We start from the raw sequence: 21,503 nt of genomic DNA on the forward strand, positions 1-21,503 counted from the left end.
GTATGCCATCATAAGCCTCTCTTGCTTCTTAAATGTAATTGCCCTCCTTATGGCAGTCTTACAGACAGTGCAGATGCTGTCCTAGTACCCTACCCCTTACTCTGGGTTCTATAAACATCTATCTTTTTAAAAATTTCTTTTGCTCAGCATAATCTTTTTATTTCTATTTTTAATGGACATCTATATTTTTATTAATTGTTCAGGGGCCCAAAATCTAGCCTGATCTCCCCTATGACGAAGTGCATGGTTTTCTCTTCTTATTTTTTGTGCATATTAAAAATCTGTCTAAAGAATTGTTCATAGTAAAAATAGCACATAGTTGTTAGGAATTTTTTAAACAGTGCAGATACAGACATGGAAGTTTGCCCTCCTAACCCTATCCTACTTCCTGAAGGTGAATATTATTAAACAACTTACTATGTAACCTTTTAGACTTTTCTATATTATAAACATGTACCCAATTATATATAAATAGGTATGTATATTATACATAATTATATATTATACATAATTATATGTTATACAGGTATATGTATCATTACTTTTGAGAAATTGAATCATTATTATTATTATTATTTTTTGAGATGGAGTTTCTCTCTTGTTGCACAGGCTGGAGTGCAATGGCACTATCTCAGCTCACCACAACCTCTGCCTCCCCGCAACCTCTGCCTCCGGGATTCAAGCGATTCTCCTGCCTCAGACTCCCAAGTAGCTGGGATTACAGGCATGTGCCACAACAACTGGCTAATTTTGTATTTTTAGTAGAGACGAGGTTTCTCCATGTTGATCAGGCTGGTCTTGAACTCCCGACCTCAGGTGACCCGCTCGCCTTGGCCTCCCAAAGTGCTGGGATTACAGGCATGAGTCACCATGCCCGGCCTTCATTATTTCTATAACTTGCTTTTTTTCAATAAACAATATATCATAGATACCTGTCTATGTCAATATATAGAGAGCTATCTGATTCTTTTTAACAACGGTGTGATATCCTGCTTATTAGTGAATTCTGCTTATGAAAAAAATTTTCACTTATGAGCATTCAGGTTGTTTCCAGTTTGGGAACTATTATAACAACATTGCAATGAGAATCATTATGAATAAATATTTGGGTTGTTATTAGAGTATATTTATAGGATTAATTCAAAGAAGTGAAATTGCTGAGTGAAAGGGTGTATGCAGCTAAAATTTTCATAGAAATTACCAAATTGCCCTCTTACCCATTGTATTTGAGGGTGTGTTTCCTAACACATTCTCCAACATTTGATATTATCCACTTTGTCCTTTTTGACAATCTGATAGGTACAGAAATTTTTATTTTAACTTATATTTCATCAAATATTAATGAAACTCAATGTTATAGCTTTGATTCTACCTCTCCACAAAGCTCTACTAGTGTTGGGTGTTAATTCTAGTCTCCTACTGATGTCCCTGCCAGCTTGACCCATCACTATCTCATTAAAGACAGATGCTTTGAGATCATCTACCATGCCCATCATTGTACAGAGGAAACCAAAGCCCAGGGAAGTCAAGCGATATGCCCGAGCTCAAGCTGATGCTTGGTGAAATTGAGGAAGGTCAATGCATTATACTCTTGCTACTTACTAGTTACTGTCCTCAGCAGATACTCTTGTTCATTTTTATGTCCTCTACTATGTCTACCATAGTGTAGTGAGTACTAAATAATTGCTTCTTCAATAAATGGATTGAAAGAAAATAAGCTCTTCTACTCTCTACTGGTAAGAGATGTGCTAGTAAATGTCCCTAGTGATTATAATATTGAAACCAAAAAGACAATACTAAGTTTTTATTTATTTCCTATAATATAATATCCAAATCATATCTGTGTGGATGCAGAAAAAAACGGACACATATAAAATGTTAAACGGATGAAAATTATTCAACAGAGCTGGTAAACGAAAATTACTTAATAGTGCCACGTTTTATTTAAGAGCAAAACCCTCAGAGCTATTTCCTTCCTGAATGAGAGCCACAGTCCAGCATCACAGGGAGAATAATTGGAGCCAAAGACCCTGGTTAAATTATTTAAAGTAAGAAATCTTCATTCTCAGATAGATATTTTCCTGAAAAACAATCAAGGGAATAAAGTGGAAAGAATCTAGCTACAAGTGAACGCAGGAAGCTGGGCTCCAGTGAAACAGCTGGGAATTGGGCCTAAGAACCTCCTTCCTTTTTTCTTCCCCTTCCCTGACTTAATCCACCAACCAACCACACCATCCTGCCATGCATGTCCTATCATATTCCACCAACTACGCCACTCTCCTCATTCTAAGAGGACAACAATTGTATTCATTTTTACTGTTGTATAACAAATACCACAAACTTAAAACAATGTGCATCTATTACCTCACAGTTCTGTAGGTCAGAAGTCAGCATAGTGTTTTCTGCTGGGTTTCTTGCTCAGGGTCTCCGTAGGCTGAAATCACCATGTCAGCAGGGGCTGTGTTCTCAGGTGGATCTTAGTCTTCTTGCAAACTCATTCATGTTGTAAGAAGAATAGGGTTCCTTGGCCAAGGGTCACTCTTAGCTCCTAGGGACTGCCCTCAGGTTATAGCCATGTGCCTCAATCACAACATGGCAGCTTGGTTCTTCAAGGCCAGCAGGAGCATCTCTCTCCAACTTATAATGACAGCAATATCTGTAACAGAAGACAATCACAGAGTGACTATCCCATCATTTTTGTCATATTGTGCAACCTAATCAAGGAAATAACTATCCCATCATATTCACAGTTTCTACCCACACCGAAGGGAGGGGATTACGAATCTTGAAGGCCATCTTAGGCCATTCTGCCTGCCACAAGAATATAGTAGATAAAGCCCAAAATGAGCCTGATAAAATACACCCACATAAAACACATGACTATTAGACATAAAAACGAATACTCACACTCATTAGCAACCTCAGAAATGAGAGTCATAACAGTAATACTACACCAAGGGAGAATGTGGTCAGAAAATGTCTGGGTATATTTTGTTGGTTTGAAAATGATAATTTTCAGGGTATCTTAAGAAAATAAAATTGAGATTTCAGATTTTTAAAACAAAATAATAATATTATATCAACATAAATATCAGAATCTAGTTACTTAAAATTAAGTATGTCAAAAAGCCAAAATACTAGCAATCAACATTACAAAAACTAGTTCCTGGACTTGGGAAAATAAATCAACATAAATCTTTATAAATGATTCTCTTATGAAAAGGGCTACTTAAAAATTATAAATAATTCTCCTATGAAAAGGGCTACTTAAACATATATTAAACATTAAGTAAGCTTATTCGTTCTCTAAATATGTAGGCTTTTTTTATTCCCATGAAAACTCTGACCTATTCTTCAGTCAGCTCACATTCTTGTAAAATTGGTAATGGACCATTTCTTCTTCTTTTTTTGTAGTCTTCCACATTTCATTAAATCTCTTTTCTCATTCTCCTCCCTTTGGTTTTTAATGAAGTCAGTCCTTCCCCTCTTTCAGTTAATTTTTCTAAATAGAATTTCACTGATGTTGAAACACCCACTGCCTGATGTTACCTACAGGCAAAATCCTTGCCATCCATAGAAAATGAATGAATTTAATATTTCAAACAAATAAACATAAATAGTTTAACTTGTGACACATTCTGACTTTGGATTACTAATTCATTGACTCCGATGTATCCTTGATAGGCTGAGTTTAGTGACTTAATCCTGTTGCCCAGTGTAAAATCAAGGCTCTAAAGGGGAGGCGTAAGAGCTGCCAAAGATGGTTCCTTTATTTCCTTGCCTTCAGAGTATGTCTACTGATCATGAGGCCCCAAAACATGCACTATTCTTCTTACATTTTATTTCACTTAAAATTTTTATTAAGTTTTCAAACATGGAAACAGTTGTGGCAATAATATTATGAACCCAATGTATACATTGCATTACCCAACTTCAACAACTATTAATACGTGACAAGTTTATTTTATTTATACTTTTATTTACTACTACCTCAATTATGTTAAAGCAAATAATATAATATCATTTCATACCATAGAGATATTTCAGCATATATCTTTAAAAACGAGATTCTTTTTAGAAGACGTAAAAACATAATCACACTTAGGCCGGGAATCGTGGCTCACGCCTGTAATCCCAACACTTTGGGAGGTTGAGGCGGGTGGTTCACCTGAGGTCAGGAGTTCATGACCAGCCTGGTCAACATGATGAAGCCCCATCTCCACTAGAAATACAAAAATTTAGCCGGACGTTATGGCACGCCTGTAATCTCAGCTACTCAGGAGTCTGAGGCAGGAGAATCGTTTGAACCCGGTAGGCAGAGGTCGCAGTGAGCTGAGATTGCACCATTGTGCTCCAGCTTTGGCAACAAGAGCCAAAGTCCATCTCAAAAAAAAAAAAAAAAATGAAAAAAAAATGTAATCACAATTAACAAATTAATAATTCCTTAATATAATCAACTATCCATACAATGTTAAGACATCCCTGGTTGTCTTGTAATATATGTACATTTTATATACATTAACCATTTTATTATACAGGATACAACTCAGAAACACCTAAATTGAAGGAAATGTATAGGACAAAGTGTGGGGGTGGTATAGAGTTTCCACGCCCACTCTAGAGACTCCACCTTCCTCATTTCCCTATTTGTCTATTTGTGTAGACAAACAGACCATCTTTCTTCATCATATTTATTTTGCGTATAATGTAAAGAATAGAACCTTCAGGAAAAAGTGTTCACCAATGTGGAAGCTCTTATATATTTTTAAACCAGATTATTCATTTAAATCAGGACCCAGATAAGGTGTTCACATTAAGATAGTTTAGATATGCCTTTTAAGGCATGCTCCCTCTGTTCTTGTTTCTTGACTTTCTTATTGTTGTCATTGTTGATGAAACTAGATAATTTACCCTGTAGAGTTTTTTTTAAGTTATTTTGCTAAGTACATTCCTATAATGTCATTTACTGAGTTCTTTGTCACCTGTGTTCCCTATTAATTGATAGGTAAATCTAGATGACTGATCAGATTCAGATTAATTGTTTTCTTTTCTGAGAAATTTTCCTTCACAGTTAATATTGCATACTTCCATCAGGATACACATAGTTGTCCCTCTTGCTTGATATTATCAGCTATTAATGATTATAACTTGGACCCATTAATTTATTAGAGGGTTGCAAAATAGTAATACTTGTCATTCCTTCTTCATTTATTAGCTAGAATACTTCTAAACAGAGAAATTTCCGCTCATCAATGATTTGGTTACTTTGAGGTAATATCATGTAAAAATGAAGAAAAAATGCTTGACTTTTTTCTCTTTAGAAGTTTTAAAAATAAATAAATAAAATGAATCACCAGAGTCATTAATGAGTTGGTTTTGGTACATTATAAACCCATGGATTTAAACATATTTTATGCAATTCAATCCATTTCGGTTTTTGTCTTAAGTGATGCTCAAATTATTTTATCTTTGACAAGTGGGAGCTTATTTAAACGGTCTACTGAGTTCTTTTGACATGACTCAAGAGGACTTTGATAGCTACCTTTCTTTTCAATATTAGAGGATTTTCCAGACATGTTCCTTTTTGCCTCCTTTCTAGAATCAGTCATTTCTCCAAGAAACACAGGTTCCTTTTAATGAGAATGATAGAAACCACAGTCTGGGTACTAAGAGTAGACTTTACTATTAGGTTGGTCATTGATTTTAGGCATTTTCAGTGTGGAGATAATAAAAGGTTTTAATGATAAAATACATCATTGGTTCACATTGTTAATTACTGTTAAGATTCAGGGCCACAGATTTTTTTTTTATATAATGGCATTATTGAGTTATAACGCACATGCCATAAAATTAACTCTTTTAAGTATACGATTTAATAGTTGTTAGTGTATTCTTAGAATTGTGCAACCATTGCCACAACCAATTTTAGAACATTTTCATCACCACCAAAAGAAACTCTGTACCTTTTAGCTATTACCTCTTCCCAATTCTCCACTTTCCCCATCCTTCACCAGTCCTATGCAACACTATTCTACTTTCTGTGTTTACAGATTTGCCTAATCTGGACATTTCTTATAGATGGAGTCCTAGAATGTGTGATATTTTGTGTCTGACTTCTTTCACCTAGCATCATGTCTTCAAGGTTCATCTGTTGCAGCATGTATTAGCATTTCATTCCTTTTTATAACTGAATAATATTTCATTGTATATATATATATAGAGAGAGAGATATACTATCTTTTGTTTGTCCATTCACCAGTTTAGGAATACTTGTGTTGTACTGATGTCACTATGAATAAACTGTTATAGACTTTCATGTACAAGCTTTTGTGTGGACACATGTTTTCATTTCTTTTGTGTTCATACCTAGAAGTAGAATTGTTGGGTCAAATGGTATCTCTGTGCTTATCCTTTTGAGGCACTACCACAGAGTTTTTGAAAGTGACTGCGCCAATTTATATTTCTGCTAGCAGTAGATGAGGTTCTGATTTCTCCACATTTACATCAACATTTGTTAAATCCTGATGGATGTGAAATTATATCTAATTCTCATTTTCATTTCCCTGATGACTAATGATGTTGGGCATCTTTTCATATGCTTGCTTATTGGCCATCTTCATTGGATAAATGTCTACTCATTTTCTTTGACCATTTTAAAAATTGGGTTATTTACTTTTAAAAACTGAATTGTAAAAGTTCTTCACATACTTTAGACATAAGTTCTGTATACATGAGTTCCTCCAAATAATATTTTCTCTCATTCTGTGAATACAGTTCCAGCTTTACCCCCTGCCTATTACCATTATAAACTCAACAGTCTAGCCACAACTTACTTCCTGGCCCTCTATTTAAAAATCCCTAAAATCTAGCTAAAATTTTTTTTTAGCCCTGATAAATTCCAACTAAACTTTCAGGACAAAGAAATTGTCCCCAGCTGATCTCATGAAGTTGACAAGTTTGTTATCTTTTCATATGTGTATCTCCTGTAATATCTAACTTAGTCTTTGCACATTGCTGTCATAAGTAGAACTTAATTAATTACAGAACAGCCTGCATGCTACTAACTCTAAAAGGAATAGAAGTTCAGAAAAATGTGAACAAATTTGTCCTATAGAAGTCAGAGAAAATATCTTAGTGGAGAATGTAGAAATTCATCTCATCTATACCCTCTCTCTATATATGAAACTCTTATGAAATTATTTACGGTCAACATTTTTATCCCAGGGTAGGTTCAGCTCATTTTTCCAATTCTTCCTCATGTTCTTAAAAGACCCTACTAGGATCTTCCTCAGGCTGATCTCACAACTCTTATCCTAGGAATGTTGGATTTTTATGACACATATTTGAGAAATAAAAATGGCCATCTAACTGAACCCTGAACTGAACCCATTTATAAGGGAGACACAGCATAGCACGACAGTCCTTGAAGTGTGTTATCAGGTGTGTGAGATTTTCCGGAATCTTTTTATTTTCTCTTTTTTTCAATAACTGCTGTTCATTAAGATTTACCCAAGATTGTAATTCTGTATTTACATCTGCAAGGTCCTTTAGGATCCTAATATGCAATTTTTGTAACTGAAGAAATTTGCTAATTTACAGCACCCAGGTGTTCTCCCATATCTATTCTTACTGGAACATCAGATCCCCCTTAGCCATATTTGCTCTGTGTTTTCCAGTTTGAAGTTAACTTCTGCAGAATAAAAAAAACTAAAAGTAGCTGCAATTGGTGGAAAGAACTGTGGAAAGAGTGGACACTTAAGAGCTGAGAAAGTGGGTTTTCTTTATTTCTTACTTCAGTAGTACACATAGTGTGTATTACTTCAGACAAAGTTCAGCATCAATATTGAGCCCATTTCCTCATTCATATGAAGAAGCAAGTATATGCAGCTCTTGTTTCATGTTTGTTCTTGATAAATGTACTTCCCACTGTCATTCATAGGAATACTTCTATGTATATACCATATATATATGTATATATATTCTCTATATACACAGCATATATAGCCACCATATATGTATTATGAATTATGAATATATATGTTTATATATCAAAAGATATATATATACAAAATCTCATATAGCTATCCAATTGAGTCATATCTTTTTCAATATTTTAGTAGCAACAAGCCACCATCTTCTATTGGTAAAATCAATTCTCCTAACCTAAGGTTCTTCTTCCCGAAAAATACTCATAAATCCTATGAATCAGTCATTTTATCCATATTTGACCATATTTACGTAGTCATCTACCTGGAAATCTCATAGGCTCTTTTGTAAGAAGCTCTCTAGGATTGCTGACCTCTGCATAATTTAGTTTCCTTCACCATTATTGCACATGACTACCATCAAAACCCAAGCAAGTTCCCCCCTGCAATGAGAGGGGCTTAGAAATTGCCACTCCGTCCTAACAGGTTAAAACACTGAACAGCTGAAAAATCAATAGCTCCTCTTAGATCTATAAGAGACATGAGGTCACAGGGCAAACTTCTGGCCCCCAAATTGGAAAGACAGGCAGATACAGGGAATCACAACTTTTCCAAGCAGAAATCTACCAGCAGAAGCTTCCATGGAAACCAGTGCCAGGGCAGGAAAACCTAAATGCTGGAGGCTTAGTGTGGACAAGTCTGAGAGTTAAAAATTTCAGGGAAACCCAGTCATTAGTAGGGGGTGGGTCTACACCTTTGTGAGTTTACTTTCTGAAGTCCACCAGGTTCTCACCATGAAGATCAGAGAAAAATTCCCTCAGACTTCCAGCAGGGGGAGGGAAAAAGGAACTATTTTGAAATAGCCAGAACATTCTGTTCTTCTTAACAAGATCCACTGTGAAGAGAAACTATTTAACCAGAGCCTAGCTTGCTGAGATTTAATCAGAACTTCACTAACCTAGGGGAAGGTAAATGACCAATTCCAGCTTCCTCCAGCCCTCCTGCCCCACCTAAGGAGTTGGGTAGAAAGACTGTGAGACCTAACCATAGGACTATAGAAACTTCTTCCACGTGCCCCAACATCTTATCCCCACCTTACTAAAGGCCTGTTTACAGCAGTTCCTTTTACCCAGTACACGCCCAGCTATTAACGTAGTCTTTAAAAAACTGCCAATTTGTACAATGCTACAATGGTGGATGCCTGTTATTATACATTTATCTAAACCCACAGAATGTACAACTCCAAGAGTGAACTCTGCTGTAAGCAATGGACATTTGGTGATGAAGGTGTATCAATCTAGGTTCAGTGGTAACCAATGCACCGCTCTGGTGGGGGATGATGATAACTGGGAAGGTATACATGGGCGGAAAATCTCTGTACCCTCCCACTCAATTTTGCTGTGAACTGCTCTAAATATATATATATCTTCTATTGGTAAAATCAATTCTCCTAACCTAAGGTTCTTCTTTCTAAAAAATACTCATAAATCCTACGAATCATTTTATCCATATTTGACCATATTTACGTAGTTGTCTACCTGAAAATCTCATAGGCTCTTTTGCAAGAAGTTCTCTAGGATTGAAGCTCTCTAGGATTGAAGCTCTCTAAATTGAATATATATTCAATTTTAAAAATGGGAAACAAACTAACAACTTGGGTGACGTGAAAGAGACTGTAGTTTCCGTGTGATGCCACAGTCACTGGAGGGACCCACATGCCCGAGGTAAGACTTTGTATTCGTCACAGCTGTAGACTCACAGTGAATGGCCTATCGAGGGGCAGGAATGCTACTCTTCTCTTTTGGTCATATAAATACACAAAAATCAAAACTGTGTGAGACTGCTTCTGCTCCCTGTTAATGCCCTCACATCACGCGCACACACACACACACACACACACACACACACACACCTCACAATGTGGCTGGGTGAGAGGGGCTCCTAATATGAGACACAAGATTCTCTAAGCCTAGGTGCCTTAGAAAGTAGAGGAACCCCCTCCTGCCCTTTGCCCATGTTCACTTCATTTTTTAGAACAGCTTTATTGAAGTATTACTGACATACAACAAACTGAACATAATTAAAATGTACAATTTGATATTTTGACATGTACGCACCTGTGGAGCTGTTTCCCCAGATAAGGTAAAATACAAATTTATCATCCCCAAAAGCTTTTTTCCAGGGCTTTTAATCTCTCCCCTTTCTCATGACCCCCTTATCTCTTTCCCCAGATAACCACTGACCTGTTTTCCATCTCCATAGTTTCCATTTTCCAGAATTTTGTGAAAATGGAATTTCATAACATGTAGTCTTTTCTGACTTATTTCACTGAGCATAATTATTAAAGGTTAACTCATGTTGTTGCTCTTATCGATAGTTTACTCCTTTTCAGTAGAGAGTAATACTGTAATATGAATATACCATTCCTTGTTGATCCTGTTTATACCTGCAGACACACATTTGGGTTGCTTACAGTTTTTGACTGCCACAAATAACACTGTCTTTGTATGGACATATACATTCATTTCTCTTAGGTAAATACCTAGGAGTGGAATAGCTGGGTTACATAGTTGGTGTATGTTCTACTTTTTAAGAAACTACCAAACTAGTTTCCGAAATGGTGGTACGATTTTATGTTCTGACAAGCAGAGCATGAGAATTCCATTTCCTCTAAATCATTGTCAACAACTTGGTATGGTCAGCTATCTAGGCCCTCTACTAGACTTCCTAGAGAATCTTTAGGAATAGGGTTCAGAAATCCTATTTTTAACTGGCCCCTCCAGTGACTCCCCCTATGCACCAAGTGCCATGGTTTGAATGCGTACCCCAAAAAGCATGTGCTGGAAATTTAATCCCCAGGGCAACAATGTTGGGAGGTGGGGTCTGACGAGAGGTGTTTAGGTCGTGAAGACTCCACCCTCATGAATTGATTAATGCCAATTATAAAGGGCTTGAGGCTGTGAGTTCAATCTCTTGCTCTTTCTCGCCCATATGATGCTTTCCACCATGAGATGACGTAGCACAAATACCTTCACCAGATGCTGGACCCTTGATTTTGGATTTCTTAGTATTCAGAACCACAAGAAATAAAATTGTTGGCCAGGCATGGTGGCTCACGCCTATAATCTCAGCACTTTGGGAGGCCGAGGCGGGTGAATCACGAGGTCAGGAGTTTGGGAACAGGCTGGTCAACATGGTGATACCCCATCTCTATGAAAAGTACAAAAAATTAGCTAGGTTTGTGGTGGGCACCTGTAATCCCAGCTATTCGGGAGGCTGAGGCAGGAGAATCACTTGAACCTGGAAGGTGGAGGTTGCAGTGAGCCAAGATCGCACTATTACACTCCAGCCCTGGCGACAGAGTGAGACTCCGTCTCAAAAAAATAAAAAATAAATAAAATAAAGAAATACAATTGTTTTCTTTATCAGTTACCCAGTTGGTGGTATTCTGTTACAGCCACACAAAACAGACTAAGGCATCAAGATTTAAAAATCACTCCCTTGGGAAAGAAACTTCATATTCCCTTTGAAACATATTCCATTGTGGGACTTCCAGTCATGAAAGCATATCATTTTTTTAACTCTAAACGTCCTTTAATATTATTTATTATATATGCCAACCATTCTTATTCTCTTCTTTTATTTTTTGGAATTCCAAATAAAAGTAATCATTTAGTCATAATCATTATAAAAATATAGATCCATGATGTGTAGTTATAAGAGCACATGGGGATAATATGACTCTAAACTTTACAAAGTTCTGATAAGTTTTGTTAAAGGCTCATATTTTATCATATAAAATAAAATTTTCAAGCATTTCTTTATACACATTTCCAAAAATGCACCATGTACAGGTTCAAGAAACAGGATTCACCTCACAGTGTTAGATAATTAATTTAGAAAGTTTTTTTTACTGTTCAAGATTTTATTCATCAAAATTTTAAATGTTTTGACATTACTGAAGATATGCAGACATCTAGCACAAATGAGGAATCTTCCAAATGTGAGAATATATGAGACATCAAATGTTACCACCAAAAAAAATTAAATAATTTATATTAGTAATATTAACATTGTTGATATTTTTCTTTATGCTATTCTTTTAAAATGTTTCCAAAAGAAATCCAAAAGAAGTACAATATTTGGAAAGCCCACTGAATGTGTTTATTATTTATCAGTGTAATAAAAGCAAACTGAAGTCCTATCTCCATAATTAATGTTTTTTTGTTTTTTTTTTTTTTTTTTTTTTTTGAGATGGAGTCTCGCTCTGTCGCCCAGGCTGGAGTGCAGTGGCAGGATCTCAGCTCACTGCAAGCTCTGCCTCCTGGGTTTACGCCGTTCTCTTGCCTCAGCCTCCTGAGTAGCTGGGACTACAGGCACCCACCACCTCGCCCGGCTAGTTTTTTTGTATTTTTTTAGTAGAGACGGGGTTTCACTGTGTTAGCCAGGATGGTCTCGATCTCCTGACCTCGTGATCTGCCCGTCTCGGCCTCCCAAATCATAATTAATGTTTTAAATTTGTATTTATTCTTTTGATAATTACACTAGTATGAAATTTAGTAAACATTTTTAAAACCTTTAAATATTGGATAGAAGCATTATTATTTTACTCTTGAGTAAAGGAAAGCACTATGAGTCATTGACCATCAAATGAAAAAGTGTCTTATGGTAAATAATGCTTCCTTTTATTGTTGGTCTAAAAGTCCTAGCTCTTATACTACTGGGGTAACCTAGGAGGTATTGTGAGTGATTTCCTGTGGAATAAAACAAGAAACTGAATGATCAATGCAGAGACTAAAGTGTAACCCAGACTCAAAATTGAATGGCAATCCTCATATCATAGTTTTTATGGCCAGACTGCCAAAAGATGTTAAAATTAAGTGGGATATATTAAAAATGAGGACATAAGGGAATACTTTTGGCTTGGTGATTTCCCTTTCAAAGAAGTGATGCAACCTCACAGAGATGTTTGTATTACTTTGTGATTATACATTCCAGATGCATCTTCAAATTATACAGGATTATCAGATCTCTATAACAGAGTAGAGCATTCTTTAAAATACTTATATGATTTCCTTGTTTTAGAAGGGTCAAATTAAACATGGAAAGATCCTTGATCAGAGTGTTTTGACATTTCTAATATGATTCTAAGTAATACCAAGATATCTCAACATTTCACATTTAAAGACTAATACATTTAAAATTTCATTGCAAAGATTCAGTCAGTCATTAATTCAATAAAAGTAGTTTGAATGTCTACTATGACCACTACAGGTTGCTAGGAGATTTAAATATCTTGCCTCTTACTTTCATTAGACTAATTTATCTGTGTTATCTTTAAAAAGGCAGCAAAAATCATTACTTATCACTCATTCAAAAAGTATCTCTTCCATGAAGCTTTCCTGGATTATCTCAACTAGAAATAATGCTTCTCTTCTCTATACCATATGATCATATATCAATCTTCTATTTTATTTAAATTAGTTTCATGTCTTTCAATTTAATTCATAAACTCCTGAAGCACTAGAGCTCTGAATTCACACCCCAATTCTTTCATTCAACAGGTAAGATTCTGGGCCATGCATTATGTGAAATGTAAAGATAATTAAGACACAGGTGCCATCACCAACTTGATTTTAGTTTAATTAGCAAAATAAGACATATAATCACCTTGACATGATTCCTATAAATTTTCTTACATCTGAAAATATGCGAACTTGAACTGAAGGCTTTCCTCAACATTCCTGGCCCCTGCTTCTTTATATAACTCACATAACACGATGCCATGGACAAGGTAGGGGCTAAATACATATATGTTGGATGAATATTTGTGGAAAGAAGTTTTTAAGATTTTGATATTAGGCCGATCAGATTTTTTTTTTTTTTTTTTGCTTATTCATTTCAAAAAGCTACCCACTGTGATACTTTATTGCATTTGCATTTTCAGATTTAATTCAAAACTAATATAAGGAGATGAAAATCTTAATTAAAAAACATACCACACAACAAATGTACAGTGAAAAAATAATTGTTGTGCTTAGAGTCAGGGAATCTGCTCTTGACTCTGGCTCCTTCATTGCTTAGTTGCATGAATTATGTAGTTAACCTCTGACTTTGTGTTTCAGTTTTCTTTTCTGCAAAACAGGGATAATAGTAGCCACTTAACAAGGTTGTTGTGAGAAACAAATAAATGAACGCATTTAAAAGCACTTGGTAAACTGCAAAGCATTTAAAAATGATATTGTGAGCTCACAGACTGCTTTTGGTCAGTAAGGGGTACCATGCAGTCAAGCACAATAAGAACTTTCCTTACTGCCTTGCCAGCCTGACTGGCCACTGACACCTTATCGATTTTGAAAAGTTATATATTGCCACTGAATCTCACTCTTTCTAAATAAAGTATGCAGAATCCAGTATTCTATGACTCCAACAATAGGTGTTGAATGTTTAGAAATCTTTGTAATAAAGGTAACAGGCAAATACTCCATTGCTATTTGTACATTAATAGTCGCTTAAAATTATAAAATGCATTCTTTGTGCCAGCCAGTGTGTAAAGCATTTTATAGGTGCATCTTAGCACAGTGTATGGATGGAAATCTCAAACTGCAGTCAGATGCCACAATGAGTTGGACTACACCACCATATAAAGGTTGAGAATACATTCTGCAAGACTGAAGCTCTGGATTCAAATCTAGGCTTCATCCCTTAAACAAAGTCATCACTAACAGCTGGTTCCTAACTTGTTTATTTTAAAACTGGGGCTAATAGGCATTCCTGGCTTATAAGGTTGTTGTAAAGATTAAATTTACTAACATATGTGGAATATATGCAGTTTCCAACTCAATGTTAGATGTTCTTTCTTTCCACCAGCTTCTTCATCCACTAGCAAATTATTTTGGGCAAACTACTTAACCTTCTAGACCTCAGTTTCCTTACTTGTGAGATGGAAGTAACAGTACTCATATCATTGTACTATTGTGAGTATTAAATTAGATTATGTAGAAATAAGAAAATACTATAGATATTTTAATTCATATTATCAGCTCATTCTATCCCTCTCCCACTCTATTCTTTATGCTAACTTCAGTAAAAATACAAGAATATACTCTGGAAAGAAATTCTGGGATAAATCAAAATTCCAAGAAAACCGTGCATTTTGTTATCAAAAGCAATTATATTCCTTGGACCATCTATGCTTCACATCACTGGCAGATCCAGGGCCTTCTAACTTGATAGCCGGATGTGGTGTGGATTAATGTCAGCAATCCTTCAGATGCAGTGGGCTGCAAGACACCTAGGGCCCATCTCCTCTTCTACTGACTCACTGGATAGCTAAAAACAACATTCCTAGATGTTCACCTATGAAATATCCATAAGGCCTAAAAAACGATTACAACAGGGATAAATATGAGTGCCTTCCTCATTACAGTAATAAGGAACAATGGAGTAGAGAGGCATTTTGTTGAAGTGAATAAGTGTTATGGTAAAAACTGAAATAATTAAAGTATTTTTGGCTCATAGTTCTTAAGGCCTGGGCTCACTGACATGTACTTGAACAGCTTATCCTCCCCATTAACTGTGTGTATACATTAGACTTTTCTAAGTTAAGAAGATATAAGACATTATGAAGTACCATTTCTTGAAGAGAAGCCAAGGTATTTATTCATTTAATCAATACAAGCACTCAAACCAAAAGAAATATACTGCTTAATAGCCCATGTACAACTTCTTGAAATCAACAAATATAAACATTAGTACTAAGTCATAAGACTGGTTGATTTTATGAGAACAGAATTTACTTAAGCAATATTTCAAATGATGTTTTTATCTTTAGTTGAGGTTGGAATGAGATCCTGCAAGGAATCAATGTCAGTAGACTGAAGCAATATGGCCATCCGGAGAGCATACTAGCTGTCATTCTACATGACATAAATGTCCTAGAAATGCATATATATGCAATAATAAGCTGATAAATCAGTGAGAAATTATTGTAAAATTTTTAGTATATCCCAATTTTTAAAGTATTTAACAGTCACTATTTTTTCAGGTTCTAGTTACATAAAGCATCCATTAATAGTAATGCAGCCATATGAATAATGTATGTAACCATACCATTTACCTGTGGAGTATTTTATCAGTGTTATTAATTATACCTCTTAACCCTGCTGCAGGACAAGGGAGTCAGTGGTAGTTCCGTGTTATCCGGTATTCTACATGTTAGCCATCTTTTTTTTTTTTTTTTTTTGAGACGGAGTCTCGCTCTGTCCCCCAGGCTGGAGTGCAGTGGCCGGATCTCAGCTCACTGCAAGCTCTGCCTCCCGGGTTCGCGCCATTCTCCTGCCTCAGCCTCCCGGAGTAGCTGGGACTACAGGCGCCCGCTACCTCGCCCGGCTAGTTTTTGTATTTTTTTAGTAGAGACGGGGTTTCACCGTGTTAGCCAGGATGGTCTCGATCTCCTGACCTCGTGATCCGCCCATCTCGGCCTCCCAAAGTGCTGGGATTACAGGCTTGAGCCACCGCGCCCGGCCGTTAGCCATCTTTTAAGGTTCAACTTGCAGCATTACTCCTTCTAGATTCAACTCATTTGCTTCCATCCAATTAGAAAGGATATTTTTCCTTCATTCTCAGTAAATTTTCTTACTACTTCTGTCATAACAGTTGTCAGGGTCTATAGATATTATGTTTATTTAGATATGAACACAGTTTGCAGATAAGATTCCAAAAGCTGAGAAGGCAGGCTTCGTCCTGCTCATCTTTGTGTGAGACTCACTGCTACCCACTTCTGCACTAGGAATTTGCACCTAGTTGGTATCTAGTATTTTTTCTAGAGATTTTTGAAAAAGGTTGTTGGTCACCTCGCTTAGATTTTAACTATGGTACTATTTATTTTCTGACCCTTAAGGTAAGATAATTATGTTTCCCACCCTCACCTCTTATAAAATGTGGCTATCTATTACCAGCCAGATTTATTTTGTGCCTCCCTCTCAGCTACACAAGACATTCCCTCCTGCAGCTCTGAGGGTGATACTTTCTCTCCATGCTGTCTGTGGTAAGTGGTAAGCAGTGCTTTTCCCTAGTGAGAAGGAAGTCAATAGGCTGTATTTTACTGTGACAGCTGGGCCATTTGACTTGAGTCTTATTACACTTGATGTTTACCTTTAGGGAATGTCTTTTTCAATTGTTTATTTTTCAAATCTCTTGTCAGTTCAAACTACAGAAAACAAAAGGGGGACCCCAAATTTACTAATGTGTACCCAGATTATGGAAAACAGGTTTTCAGACATGGGCCCAAGAAGACACTTCATCCTAATGAAATTCACAGATATTTACTGAGTACCACTTAGATGTAAGGTACCACGCTAAACAGTTTGAGAATACAAGAATGAATAAACTCTAACAGTTCACTCATTGATATGATATTTAGAACATAATAAATCATATACAAACATTTAAAATTACCTGAACTACTTAAAACAGAAGACAATAAAAGATGTCAAAAATATCCAATTTGGGCAAGGATTTAACAATGGGCACTCATATCAGAAAGGTGATTTGGCTGTTCTTGTCAAGCCATTTACTTGAGTGTTTCATGAGGGGTACTACTGGAATTTCAGGCAGAGAAATCTTATTGAGTAGAACTGCTGTAAGCATTACCAGAGACTTAGTATCCCTGGCTGCTGGATGCTCTGTTGTGACAACCAAAAATGCTTCCTTCTATTTCCAAATGCCCTCATGGGTAGTAACCTCAGTTGTGAACCAACTGTGTCAGTCAAAGTAAGCTAGGTTATGCTACAGTAACAAAAAAACTTTAAATCCCAGGAACTTAATACAACAGAAGTTTATTTCTCTCTCACCCTACATATCAAAGCAGGTAACGAGGAGTACCTGCTCATTCTAATTACCAGGGACCAAGGCTGACGAGGCTTCATTGCAATCTGAACACCTGCAATCACTATGGCAGTGGTGATCACATGAGGGTGTGTTGGAGAGAAGAGACAGCAGAGCAAGGGCATTGCAGCTGCAAATATCAGAAAGAATCAGCAAAGCATAATTCTTAAAAGTGAAGGGCACACTTTGAGATGCAAAACATTAAGTCCTTAGTTTCATAGACACAGTTTTGTTCCATGAAGAAAAGAAAGTAGAGTTCCACAAGGAAACCCACCAGCCAAAAAGAAGGCATGTACCCATGAAGCACATGGTTTCTGCGGCAGTGTAGAAGAAAAAGGGCTGAGTTATAAAATCCCAAAGCTTCCTATTATCACTCACTGAAGAGAAAAGAGGGGTATATGAACTCACACACCACTCCCTGAACTACAGGGAAAATCTCAGCCTGCTTGAAACTTGGTTCATCTGTTTCCTGATATAAATCTTCTTTTATAGCTGGGAAATCTCAACCTTTCAAAGATGCTTAATTTAAAAGGAACCAACATAGGATATTCAAAGGTATACTAAGAAAAAAAAGGGAAATAATGAAAGAAATAAGAAACATGGATGGTAGATTCAAAATAACATCCAGAAAAATATTGTCATGGAGCATATAAACATCATGACCAAACATTTCTACCTGAATTTTAAAAACGCAAGGAAGCAATCAGGTTTGTGAAGCAAGAACTCAAAGCACAAACAAAAGAATTCAGAATGAGATGATTAGACAGCAGGAGATGATAAAATATGAGTTGTCAGAGCGCAATAAACGCTGTGGAAGAAAAAAATTAAGCCATCTCAGTTATAAGGGCAAAAATGGAGAAATATGAAGGAAAACAGACACTTGTACAAGCAGATTAAGAAGCAAAAAGAAAGTAAATGAAATGAATTAGTGAGAAAATGAAAGAAGATATAACAGTGTACATAATTGGAATCCTTGAAGAAAAAAACATATAACAAATGTTTAAAGTGCATGCCCAGGTTGGTGACAGTACAGGAAGAAGAAGTGATGTGGCTGTTATGCCCCTGAGCCCACGCCTGACTCTGAGTGCAGGGCACAGGGGTTATGGCATACCACACTCCCCTGTTACTCCCTTTTCCTGTGCCAATGCTACAGCCTACCACTCTCAGGCCACCGCTTACCTCAAAGTCTATGGAAGTAATGAGGATTCCCAAGGGAGACATACTTTTCTGAACCTATGAGCTGACATGGTCTGGACAGACTTGTTCATCACTGGAATTACAAAGAGACCATCACGTAAAACAGCTACTGCTTATTCTGGAAAGAGAAAATACAAAATCATGTAACGTATGAAAATCCAGCAGAATATGGACAAAAACGTAGCTCCTCATCTGCAATCTCTTTCTTCTTTAGAAATGAAGGCCCACAACAGAGACACCTGCAGAAATTGAGGGAGGTCTTTTAGAGTGACCTATTTTTTTGCATCAGCAACTGAATTAATCCCGGGGAACCATGTATTAGAAGCAAAGCTCCAAAAGGTGACCAAACACTTCTAAGTGCACACACAATACAGTGTTTATCTAAGGAGGCATATGGAGCTCCTTGAGGCTAAGAATGAAAGAGTATGGAAAAAAAATAAACAACCAAAGATTTAAAAGGCCAGTCTTCAAAAAAGATCCAATAAAAAAGGAGCCATAGGTAGATACTGATTTTGTAGAGAAACATCAGAGTTATGGATCTCGTCACCACATTTAGAAACTTCAACAACCTCATTGATCTGGCAGAGGTTTGCAACAACTATAGGCAAAGCCAAGGAACTCTAATACCCAGTTTTCTCTTTAATTTTCCATCTCAAAACTTCTCTGCTTAGAGAAATTCTTAGAGGAATATTTTTCTTGAGAATATTTGGAAAGGACCTATAATTAAGTAAAATGGAAGGGCATGCAAGAGGAAGGGAGGAGAGATAATACAGTTCATACAAAACAACAACACGTGGAAAACCACCACAACAGGGGTACTCCAAGAAGTGCATCACCTGTCAGTATTTCAGGAGAAACGGCAGATTCGTGACTTTAGGAAACTGTCACTGTGAAATATGAGGCATAACCAATTCATTGACTCAAGCTAAGGTGTTCAGATTTGGTAGACATTAAACTCAGAAATTCAGCTTATCCTATTATAAAACAAATGACTACTGGAATACCTTTTCAAGAAGCAATTATTTTTCTTTACTCAGAGTTATAAATTTATAAAATATGTTTTATGTAATAACCTATAATGTGATAAAAGATAGCTCAACACCAAATTTTAATATGCAAGCCCAAGGCTCTCTGTATTCATTTTACTATGCAAATTTTCTTAATTTATATGAGATGTATAAGTTACATACCTTTCCAGATGAAACTATATGTACCACACTTTGCACTAGTTTAATATAAAGATGATATTAAGACTACAGAACCCTTTCAACTTCTATTTTATATGGAAAGAAACAAATGATTCATTCTGCTCCTTTTTTAATGATCAGTCTACATAATTAACCAGGATGCTTTGTAAATTTAACTTTATTGTTTGTCATATAGTGCATTGTTTAAAATTATTCAATAAATTATCCTTTGTAATGATGAATGAACAGAAGTAATGCTAGTTAGCTGTATTTGGTTATAAGAAAATAACAAAAGAATTGTGTTTTTAAGAAGATATAATTCAGATAAACATTCCTGAAATAAATGATAAGAATCTATTTATATAGAAAGGGTATTGCTTATGCCTGGGAAAACAACTAGAATAGTCAGCAATGATTTTACTGAACAATTTAAGGAAGGAAGGAAGGAAAAAAGAAAGTGAGGGAAGGAAAAGAAAATCATTTGGGCATTCAGGCAAAAAGATCTAGTCACTTACATCAGAATATAAGCTGGCCTGGCCTCAGAATTCTCCACAGCAATGTTCAATGTCAGAAAATAGAGTAATACAAAATCCATAAAGAAAGAAAATGCTGTCCCAAGCAGTTAGATATTCTTTGCTGTCTGAGCCTAGGTTTCTGAGTGCAGTCTTGAGACAATAGTTTAATCAAGTGCATTTATTATTAGTTTCCTGAAGCCACTGTAACAAATTGCCACAAACTTGGTGGCTTGAAACAACAAAGTATGTTCTCTCACCATTCTGGAGGCCAGAGTTCAAAATCAGAATTGCTGAACTGAAATCAAGGTGTCAACAGGGTCAAGTTCCCTCTAGTGGGTCTTGGGAAATGTTCCTTGGCTCTTCCAACTTCTGGTGACTGCCAGCATTCCTTGATTTGTGGCTGCCTCAGTCCAATCTCTGCCTCTGCGGTCACACTGTATTCTGTGTATAATTGTTCTCTGTGTGTCTCTTATAAGGACACCTGTGACTGCATTTAGGCCTGACCGGACAACCCATCACAACCAACCCATCTCCAGATCCTTAATCACATCTGCAATGATACATTTCTATATGAGCTAACATTTACAGATTCCACACTGATCAAATAAATTAATAGATTAAAAGAATTGTTGGGTACTGCAAGTAGAAAAGAAAATGTCTTTTCTACTTAATACAAACAAACTTATTTTATGGGGGTGGGCAGAGTGTTGCTCTGCCACTCAGGCTGAAGTGCAGTGGCACAATCATAGCTCACTGCAGCCTCAAGCTGCTGGGCTCAAGCAATCCTCTGA

The 21,503-nt window shown here is 36.3% G+C and overlaps 1 pseudogene; it reads left to right on the forward strand.

Annotated features, from left to right (window-relative positions):
• Positions 1 to 19,634, forward strand: part of LOC105508486 — a 51,635-nt pseudogene extending 32,001 nt beyond the window's left edge.
• Positions 19,635 to 21,503: the final 1,869 nt, after the last annotated feature.

This window comes from Colobus angolensis, unplaced genomic scaffold (genome assembly GCF_000951035.1).
Source record: "Colobus angolensis palliatus isolate OR3802 unplaced genomic scaffold, Cang.pa_1.0 Scaffold162, whole genome shotgun sequence".
Taxonomy (NCBI): domain Eukaryota; kingdom Metazoa; phylum Chordata; class Mammalia; order Primates; family Cercopithecidae; genus Colobus; species Colobus angolensis.